The sequence below is a fragment of the Felis catus genome, chromosome E1 (assembly GCF_018350175.1).
Source record: "Felis catus isolate Fca126 chromosome E1, F.catus_Fca126_mat1.0, whole genome shotgun sequence".
Taxonomy (NCBI): domain Eukaryota; kingdom Metazoa; phylum Chordata; class Mammalia; order Carnivora; family Felidae; genus Felis; species Felis catus.
Window position 1 is genome coordinate 28,748,017 of NC_058381.1, and position 11,007 is coordinate 28,759,023.

The following is an 11,007-nucleotide window of genomic DNA, read 5'->3' on the forward strand; positions in this document are numbered from 1 at the left end:
GGGGTTAGCAAAAGAACCATGAGGCATCAGGAAAAATGGCTAAAGGATAGAAGAGCCCTAAAAAAGTAGATGAGAGGCATCCAAGAAATGTTACCTATTTTACAGTTTGTTAGGCCTGCCTATTGGATACACCGTGTGCATATATAGAAGCGTGTGCGCGCGCACACACACACACACAGTGCTCTTTATATACAGCAGTTGTTCCCAACCTAAGTGATGTTCGTATTCACCTGGGAATACTTCCAAAAATGCAGGTGCCCAGGCCTTGCCCCGGACATACTGAAGCGGCATTTCTAGGGCTGGAGCAGAGCCCAAGTTTCCGCATTGATCAGTCAGGTTTAGAAACCACTGACAGAAAGCATAGAGCACCAGAAGAGAAAACAGAACACCTGAATTTGAGTAACAGCATCGCCGTTTATTGAGGGACCCTGGGCCCTGCACTCTCTGAACCTGGGGGAAACACCCAGTTCCCATGGCCCATATGAGGCAGTGTTACAGAAATGCCCATTGAAAACCAGCTGACATTGCAAAATTAGTTGTTTTCCCATACACACATGGCACATGGCATGCATTGATACACATTCATGGGTATCCATGTCCCCGGATGCCCTACAGAGAAGACAGGTCTGGTGTTCATCACTGTCCTTCACCTTAGCTTATGTCTGCCTTCACTTCCAGATGGACTTTCTCACTCCAGGACATGTGCTCTGCTCACCTCTCCTAATAGCTTGGCACAGTCCTTGATCACTGAAACATGATTTTTCCATCTAATGGGTTTATCTACCGTCTATAATCTCTCCGATGTTCATCAGTTCTAGGGAGAAAGAAGGAAGAGGAGTCACTCCTCTGCTTCATGATAAGGGGAAACCCAAACAAGGGGGTTTATAAAGAGGGCTTTGTACTACTTAAACATAGAGCAGTGATTATTTCCTTTTGAAAACCTGGTGACAATGTGCTCACAAAAATTCCCCCTACGGTTTCAGGGCTTCATGGACTTCCTGATGTCTTTCCATGGACCCTCTAGGAGTCCAAGGAATCCCCCGTAAACAACCCCTGCCCCACGTGGCTCTGGCAGCCCAAGACCTCTGAGCTTCTAGAGGGTCACATTCAAGCACATGAGGCATCCTTTCAGCTGGGCCTTGGCTGAGTGTCTGACTTCTCGCCCCTCACCACAAGCCGTGAGATGAACTTGAGTGACCTCCCCTCCCTCCCCACGAAAGAGAGTTAAAACCCAGTGACACATCACCTGTGTTGAACAGAATCTTCTCAGACCCAGACAATGCCTCCTTGTTCCTGATCCTGCAGCACAGGGTCTAAGCTGCCATAAGGTATCAGGAGGATGGATGGTCTTTACTATGATGACAAAAAACACAGCTCAGACTGGTGTAAGCAATAAAAGGAATCTATTGGTCCATAACAATAAAAAATTTCAAGGTGGCTGGACTTTTTGCCCATCCAGGTGAGATCCATCTGCTCTGAGCTGTTTTTGTTCATTTGCTTGCTTGCTTTTGGTCTCTCCATCCTCCTCCGTGGCATCAACCTCATCCAAAAACTTCCAGCCTTCAAGGTTGCAATGTGGTCTTGCCAGCAGCAACCAAAACTGTACGCACCCTCATCCCTACTTGGGAGAGAGAGCAAGCTGCTTTTTTGATAGTACCCATGAAAGAAAATGGAAGCTTCTTTCCAGAACCCCTCAGTCAGTGTCTCCCACATTCTATCAGCCTACATTGGGAAACATCCCATCCTGATTAGAGCCTCTGATGATGCAGGACTGCACGGCTGGGAAATTCAGAACATAGTATAAACGGCATGCCTCATTGCTCAGACCTCAGGTCCTTGGGCTTGGCCTCCCACCCTTACACAATTCAAATTGCTTTCCAGAAAGAGATTGATTACTCAAAAGAAATGATTTTATAAATGCTAAGGCTCCAGTCTTGTCCCACACTTGGCCCCTTGACAAGAGCATGGACCTTCTCAAGAAGGTAAGGGGGAATGGATTTTCATTTTCTAGAGAAAGGAAAGGAAACACAATCTACAGCCAGTCAGCTGAGCAGAATGCAGGCCACACAGGGGTTCAGAGGCCTGGGATGGGCCTCCTTTCTCCTTTAAGCTTTTGGGTGATCATGAACAACCTGTTTACCCTCTTTGGCCCCAGAAAGAGTCAAATTGTCATCCCTTCCATATGTAAGGAGCAACAGTTTGGAGGAAGCTGGGTCCTCAGAAGATTCCAGGCTTGTGTGCAACTGCTCAGAGCATAGAGATCATGGTGTGTGGAGTGGTTTCTGACCAGTCCTCACTTGCCGATACCATCCAGAAGGTATTTTAGTATAACTCCAATAAAATTACGGGCTCTGTGTGGGCCCTGGCTCTGCTCAGACACTCATATAAAGAAATATGGTTCAGCAACTGAAAGCCATTTCAAAAGGAATTCCAATTATTTATTAATGTCTTTGGAAAAGATATAAACACTTTGCAAAGTTGGTCTGAAGCCCCCTTTTGTCCTCCTTAATTCTGTCACATTGACAGCTACTCAAGGGCCTTTTACACATCAAAATCTCCTATAGTCTCTCCAGCACCCAAATGTCTCCCTTCTTTCCGAGCTCTTTATTATGGAGGTCAATCAAGTTAGTCTCTTGCGTCAGGTCCTTCCTCTTTTCCTCCAGTCTCTCTTCACACCCATTACCCCAATTCTATATCTGAGAAGATCTGGATATCAAAGTTATTAACACAGAACTCTTTGTAGAATACTCACACTTTAATAAATCTTGTCCTGTCACATAAGCGTGATTGGGGAACAGACTTCCAGTCTCATATATGCATAGATTATTCTCATAGTGTGTATTAAGTTTCTCCAGAGAAACAGAATCAATAGGATATAGACAGATACATACAAGATTTTTATTAAAGGAATTGCTCACATGGTTATAAAGGACAAGAAATCCATGATCTGCCATCTACAAGCTGGAGAAGGAGGAAAGCTGGTGGTATAATTCAGGTCAAGCCTGAAGGCCTGAGAACCAAGAACTCCTGTGTCCAAGGGCAGGAAAAGATAGATAAAATCTAGCTCAAAGAGAGAGAGAGAGAGGTGCCTGGTTGGCTCAGTTGGTAGAACATGTGACTCTTGATCTTAGGGTTGTGAGTTTGAGCTCCATGTTGGGTACGGAGATTACTAAGTAAAGAGAGAGAGAGAGAGAGAGAGAGAGAGAGAGAGAGAGAGAGAGAATCCACCTGTCCTCCATCATTTTGTTCTATTTGGGCCCTCAAAGAATTTGATGATGAAAGCCCACATTAGTGAGGGTGGATCTTCTTTACTCAGTCTACTGATGCTCTTCCAGAAACATCTTCACAGACACTCCCAGAAATGTTTTACCAGCTATCTTGTCATCCCTCAGCCTAATCAAGTTGACACACAAAATTAACAATCACATACCCCTTCTTGAAGTAGAACATCAGCTTTAGTTGTTTTTGTTAGTGGGGACAGGGGTCATAAACCATCCATCTTGAGAATATTACCTTACAATAGCTTCGACACCAGGAGTTATTTTTCAGAAAAAGTCTGCAGAATAATCTCCACTGGCCTCTCCTTCTCCACTCTCCAGCTGTGTCCACCCTGCTCTGAGATCCAGGAGGCTGAGCTGGTGATCCATACCAAGAGGCTTTCTCGTCCTCTGGTTTCTGGTTGTCTGAGAGGCATTGACAAGAGATGGGAAGGAGAAGGAGGTCAGGGTATTTATTCTGCCAGATCCTACCCTGGTGAGCTGATGGTTGGCCAAGGCTCCTGTCCCAGGCCCTCTCCCAGCTGCAGCTACCCCTGGGGTCTTGTCACTACTCCCCACCTGCCCCTCAGCCTAGAGGTGGCAATGGTTCCCTATTGTTTCTGGTTCCTGGAACTCATTACCACCTTCCCTTGCTTTCTCCCCATTGCTGCTTCCCTGAGCCCTATGAACAGCTCTTTCATCCAAGCCTGCTCACTACCTAAGTGTGCCCCTGACCTCCACGGCATTGTCACCTCACTGAGTCTCATCTTATCAATGTAAAGTAGAGAGGGAAGGGAGAGAGGATTATACTTTTTTTTTTCATGGAGGATCTAACATGTGAAACTTACAAAAATGATTCAGTCAAGTGTCAAGGTCTAACTTGCATCTTTGGACTGGATTATCCACCATTTTGGGCCAAGTTAAGGGCTTAGTCTGTGGTTGAAGAACAATGTCTCTCTGAAAAGCTAAGTGGAAAAAGAATCCAAAGCTTATCACTACTGCGATCTAATGATGGACTGCCACAACCAGGCAGCAACCACTAAAATTCAGCGTGTGGCTTTGCTGCTCTCAACCTTCTCCTGATCACAGCAAGATCATAAAAGAGAGAGAAACACCGAATACCTCCTACAGAAAGACTGAGTCAGCGATCGACAAAAATCCACACACATCCTCCTTGTCCATCCCAGGCCTGATTAGGAAGAAACCATACCCACCCATATCTGAAATTTCATCAGTAGAGAGGCGTAACTTTGCCTTTAGGCCAGATGTAAATATTGTTTCCTGAAAGGAGTAATTTAGTTACATTTGATTAATATTTCCATTATGTGCAAGGCACTGTGCTGAGCGCTAGTTAGCATTGTAATCCTATCAGTTGCACTTGAGTATGAATAAACTGGATATCAGAAGAAAGAGGAAGTGCAGAGAGGTGGGGAGAAATGTGCTCTAAAGGGAGGAAGCTGAAGACACGCTTTGCCTTTTAATCATCCTGGCTCAGGAGACAGGTTCTGGGTGAGAGATATAAGGAGGGGATCTTACTGTGTGTAGATGGTGCTTAAAGCTGTGGGACTAGATCAGGCTATCCCAAAGGAAGGAAGGAAGGAGAGGAGAGGGGAAGGGCAGGGAAGAGAAGAAGGAAGAGGACATCTAAGAGCTAAGCCCCAGGGTATTCCAATCTTAGGGCTAGTGAAAGGGGACAAGGGAACCAAGAAAAGAAAATTGACAAGAAACAGCTGGTAAAGTAGGAGGGAAATTGGTAGACTAGGGTGTCTGAAAGCACCTAAAGAAAGTATTTCTAGGAGGACAGTGATCTAATGACAGAAATTGCTGCTGATGGGTCAAATAAGAACAGAGTACCGACTGCTGAATTTGTCAGCACATTGGGAACCTTGATAAATGTGGTTTCACTGTCATGGTAAGGGGAACAAGCCTGATTGGATGATGTGTGATGGAGAATAGGAGGGGAGGAGATAAAAACAGCACAAGTGTTTTTGTTTTTGTTTCCTTTTTTATTTAACTAATCTCAACACCCAATGTGGGGCTTGAACTCAGGACCCTGAGATCAAGAGTTGCATGTTCCTCCGACTAAGCCAGCTAGGTGCCCCAACACAGTAGTACAAGCCTTAAAAACTTTTTTTTAAGTTTCGCTATGAATGGTTAGCAGAAAAATGATGAAGTAACTAAAGGGGGAAGGTAGAGCCAAGGATTTCTTTTTTTAAAGATGAGAATTATGTCCCATTAGTTGCTGATGGGAATGATCCAGGAGAGAGAAAATTTAACAATGCAGATGAGAAAGCAGAGAATTACCGGATTGACACCTTTTAATAAGCAAGAAGGGAAGGGATCTAGTGCACAAGGGAAGGGCCTGGCCTCAGACACATGGATTGTCCATTCATCATAAGAGGAGGGAAGGCAGATTATGAGAGCCTGAATCAGGAAGGTTGGTATTTTGGGTGGTGGGAAAATAATGATTGTCCCCCAACCCCGACCCCAGTTTCTGTTTTCTCAGTGAGGAAAAGATAATATCAAGGGCTGAAAATGAGAAGCAGGGGGAGTTGTGTGAGGGCCTGAGAAGGGAGGAGTAAGACTCAGTTATCCCAAGGACAATGACTTCCTCAGGGACAGATTATAGGATTGCTGGGCAGCATGTGGTCCTCCTGAGGTTAAAGTTCATGAGTTTAAAGGGATACCTTTCACCACATTCAGCAGCTGGGGTGCAGGTGTGGAAGAGGTAAAAGATTTGACCCATGTCGGGGTTTTGCTACTTCTAGGTTGGGAGGGAAAAAGGTCAAGATGGTTGCAGTTATCAATTGCTGTTAAACAAATTATCCCAACACTTAGTAGCTTAAAACAATAGACATTTACTATCTCATAGTTTTTTTGAGACACAACTGGGAATCTGGAAGCAGCTTGGCTGAGCAGATCTGGCTTGGCATCTGTAATAAGGCTGCAGCCAAGATGTTAACTGGGCTGCAGTCATCTGAAAGCTTGACTGGGTTGGAGAATCTGCTACCAAGATAGTACACTCATGACTAGCAGAGTCATGGGGTGGTTGTTGGCAATCAGACTCAGTTCCTCTCCAAAGGCTGCTCGAGTGTCCTCACAACCTGACATATGGCTTCCTGCAGAACGAGCAATCCAAAGAAGGACTAAGCAGAAGCTGTCCTTTTATGACTTTGACTTGGGTCACTTTGCATTACTTTTGCCACATTCCATTCCTTAGAAGCAAGTCACCAAGATGAATCCATGTTCAAGGGGAGGAGAATTTGACTCCACCTTTTGAATAGAGGAGTATTGTTATGGACTGAATGTTTGTGTCTCCCCAAAATTCATACATAGACTCTCTAACCCCCCGTGTAGCTGTATTTGGAGATGAAGTCTCTAAGGAAGTTATTAAGGTTATATGGGGTCATGAAAGTGGGGCCCTGATCTGATAGGATTAGTGTCCGTATAAGAAGAGACACAGAGCTTGCTTGCTTGCTTCCTCCATGTGCACACAAGAAGGAAAAGCTATGTGAGGACATAGCAAGAAGGTGACCATCTGCAAGTCAAGAAGAGAGCCTTTACCAGAAACTGAACTGGCTAGAACTTTGACCTTAGACTTCTAGCCTCCAGAATGGCAAGAAAATACATTTCTGTTGTAGAAGCCATCCAGTCTATGATATTTCATTATGGCAGCACGAGGAAGTCTAAACAATTGTCAAAGAACTTGAAGACATATCTTAATATTACAAAGGACAAGGGTATGTGCAAATGTATTTACTGTGAATCACTGATTGGAAGAAGTCCCTGAGTGGGTAGGGAAATGTAGGAATGGGAAGCAACTGAACAGATATGAGGTAGTGGCCAGAAAAGAGTGACTCGAAATGGAGATTTTGGACATGGCACAGCTGATGCTGGTGACAAGATCTAGGATGAGATGATGGAAGGAGGTGACTCAGGTGAGAGGGAAAAGAAAGATCTTTGGTGGCAAGAAGATTAATTAGCAGAGAGGCAGAATGTTGGAAAGATCATTCAAGAGATGCTGAAGGGACCAGGATGATACTGAGTATAGGGATGGAGAGAAACAGTGAACCAGGCGTTAAGGTCTTCAATGAATGGGGAGTAATGAGGAAGAGGGTAGTAGCAGGGGGCAGAACTTGACAGCAGGTGGGACTCAAAGGGACATTTCAGGTTGTAGTCTGAGAGTCTGGGGGAAGGGTTGTGGTGTTAGTGCTGAAGTGGCTACTAAGGAGCCAAGTGCATAGCCAAGGTTCCGAAAAAGCTTGATAGAAGAGGAGGAGAAACAGAGGATCTGAGCACAGACACACACACTCACAAACAACCAGATAATAGTACATATCTCAGAGGGTTGTTAAAAGGACTGAGTGGGGTGCCTGGGTGGCTCAGTTGATTAAGCATCCAACTCTTGATTTTGGCTCAGGTCATGATCTCATGGTTCACGGGATTGAGCGCTGTGTCAGGCTCTGCACTGACATTGAGGAGCTTGCTTGGGATTCTCTCTCTCCCTCCCGCTCTCTGCCCCTCCCCAGCTCATGGGCACTCTCTCTCAAAATAAATAAATAAACATTAAAAAAAAAAAAAAGGACTAACTGAGCTAACACTTCATGTTTAGACAGTGCTTGTGTGGGGTTTTTTTCTGACACAAACCAATTCTCCAACAGCACCTGGGTGTACAACAATTCAATTCTTACACTATCAACATGCAGTTAACATCAGATCCCACAGGTTAAAAGGCTCAGTCCCACAAGACTGCCCCCACTTCAAATGCCAACGGTGAATGGGGTGCCCAGACTTTCCACACTTCTGCCCAGATGACTACAAACTTGGGAGTTCCCACAATGCCCGCTGAAGTTCAGTAATTTCCTAAAATGACTCACAGAACTTAGGAGAATGCTTTGTTGGTTCATTATAAAGAATACAAATGAACGGTCAGATGAAGAGATTCATAGAGTGGATCCGGAAGGATCCCAATGCAAGTGCCTCTGTCCCTGTGGAGTTGGGGTGCACCATGCTTCCTGTACATGGTGCATTCACCAACCAAGAAGTTCTTCAAAGTTTGCTGTTCAAGAGTTTTGATCCTGAACACTCTCTAGCCCTCCTCCCTCTCTGCAAATTGGGAGGTGGAGCTGAAAGTTCCTTACTCTAATCATACCTGTTAGTCTTACTGGTGGTGGCCAGCCTCCATCCTGAAGCTATCTAGGGGCCCCACCCTGAGCCATCTCAGCATTAACTCAGAAGTGGTCAGAATGGGCTCATTAGGAATAACATAACACACTTCCTATCACTCAGGAAATTCCATGGTTTTTAGGAGCTCTGTGCCACAACCGGGTACTTATTTATTATACCACAGCCCGCCATGTAGTAAATGCTGTATAAGGTATCAGTAATCCCTTGTTACAGATGAAGCCACTAAGGTACAGAGAGGTTAAGTAACTTTATGGGCACATAGCCAATAAGGGCCAGAGTTAGGGACTCAAACTCAGAATTATGTTAAATGAGAGAAAGAGACAACCTATTGGAAATGCAGCCTACGCAGAGGATTTTAGGCAAACCCTCCCTGCTACCGTTCTTTCTCCTCCCCCTCCCCTGCCTCTCTCCCCCTTCTCCCCTTCCTCCTCCTTTTTCTTCTTGAGATAGTCTGAGTTTGTTTCTGTTATTTACAACGAAAAATGCTCTGATCAGAGTAACTACACCAAGGGGCAGAAGAGTCTATGTGAGTGGTACAAGCTCTGAGTGGCTAAAAAAAAATATTGTACTGGCCGATGACAAAATTCCTCTTTAAGAAACAATTGTCTGAGTCTAAAATACGGGCTTTTGGACATAAGCTGGAAGTTGAGGGCAAGGCAAAAGGGGGGAGTTGAATTGCTTTGCTTAAAATTCAAGAGGATTTTTTTTTTTTAATAATTTGGTTTCCTATGAGGAAATTTTAGGTTGCCTCCAACTTGACTTTATTATGAAGCCATCATGAATAAATAAGCATCCTCATACCCAAGACTTTGATTATATCTCTATTTCCTTCAGACCAGATTTTAAGACATAGAATTATGTGGTCAAAGGGCATGGATATCTTAAAGACATTTTTTTTTTTTTTACCTGGCACCAAATTGCCCTCCAGAAAGATCAAAACAGTTTAGGGGTGCCTGGCTGGCTCAGTCCATGGAACATGTGACTCTTGATCTCAGGGCAGTGAGTTTGAGCCCCACATTGGGTGTAGAGATTACTTAAAATATTTTTAAAAAATCAAAACAGTTTATATTTCTATCAGCAATGAGTGAGACTTCCAGTTTCCCAAGGTGTTCATATATTTTAAAATCTTTAACACATAGATGAAAATTGCTTTAGTTTGTATTTTGATATTACCAGTAAGACTTTTTTTGTGTGTTTATTGGCTGCATCTATTTCTTCTTTTTTTTTTTTTTAATTTTTTTTTTCAACGTTTATTTATTTTTGGGACAGAGAGAGACAGAGCATGAACGGGGGAGAGGCAGAGAGAGAGGGAGACACAGAATCGGAAACAGGCTCCAGGCTCTGAGCCATCAGCCCAGAGCCTGACGCGGGGCTCAAACTCACGGACCGCGAGATCGTGACCTGGCTGAAGTCGGACGCTTAACCAACTGCGCCACCCAGGCGCCCCTATTTCTTCTTTTAAGAATTGTCTTCCCAGGGCACCTGAGCAGCTCAGTCAAACATTTGACTTTGGCTTAGATCATGATCTTGTGGTTCATGAGTTCCAGCTTCATCTTGGCTCTGTGTTAACAGCTCAGGAGCCTGCTTCTGTGTCTCCCTCTCTCTCTGCCCCTTCCCTGCTCAAGTTCTGTCTCTCTCTCAAAAATAAATAAACATTAAAAAAAAAAAAAAAGAATTGCCTTCCCACAGGCTTCTCTCTGGTGCTTCCCATCTTTCTAATGAACAAAATCCAGCCAATTCCTGTTGGCTTCCTACTCTGCCCACATTGGTTTACTTATCACCGCTGCTGACAAGGTGACCAACTAGTTTGGTTTTAAAAGTGGAAATCCCATGTCCTGAAATCCTTTCAGTCCCAGGTAAATGGAGACAGCTGGTCACCCAGCTCTGGGCCTTAGATCTTCACCTGCAAAATGAGGACCAGAGGCCCTCACATGTCCCTCTCAGATGTTCCTTCATTCACCCCGTAAATATGTACCCTGCTACACAGCTCTGGGGAGGTGTTCTGCTAGGGAGGCATTACAGATTCCTCAGGGAATGGGACCCGAGTATCCCGAACATCCATGATGGTTCCCCAGAGGGAGAATATCTTGATGAATTTTCAGCTAAGACCTGCGTGATTGGTTAATAGCGGACAAGGAAGCCCTAATATGGAGGCAGGAAGAATGGTCCCCAGTGCACACCTGAGGGAAGTTAGATGCCAGGAAAGGTAAGAGAGGGGTGAAGGGGCAAAAGATAAACCTGATCTACTTTGAAGTTTGGCCAAAGATCCACCTGTCCACAATTCAGCCCAGGACCGGATAACAGCGTAAATTTCCCCCCAACCAGAAGCAGATGCTCCACCATCTGGGGCTGTCTGTTCCCTCACACCCTTCCCAAAGTCCTGAGCCCTCAAATTAGGCATCTGAGGAATTCTTCTGGGTTCCAAGGCCTATAATGACTTCATGTGTGTCTTTTTTTTTTTAATGTTTATTTATTTTGAGAAAGAGTGCAAGCGGGGGAGGGGCAGAGAGAGGGCGAAAGAGAATCCCAAGCAGGCTCCCCGCACTCAGTGCAGAGCCCAATG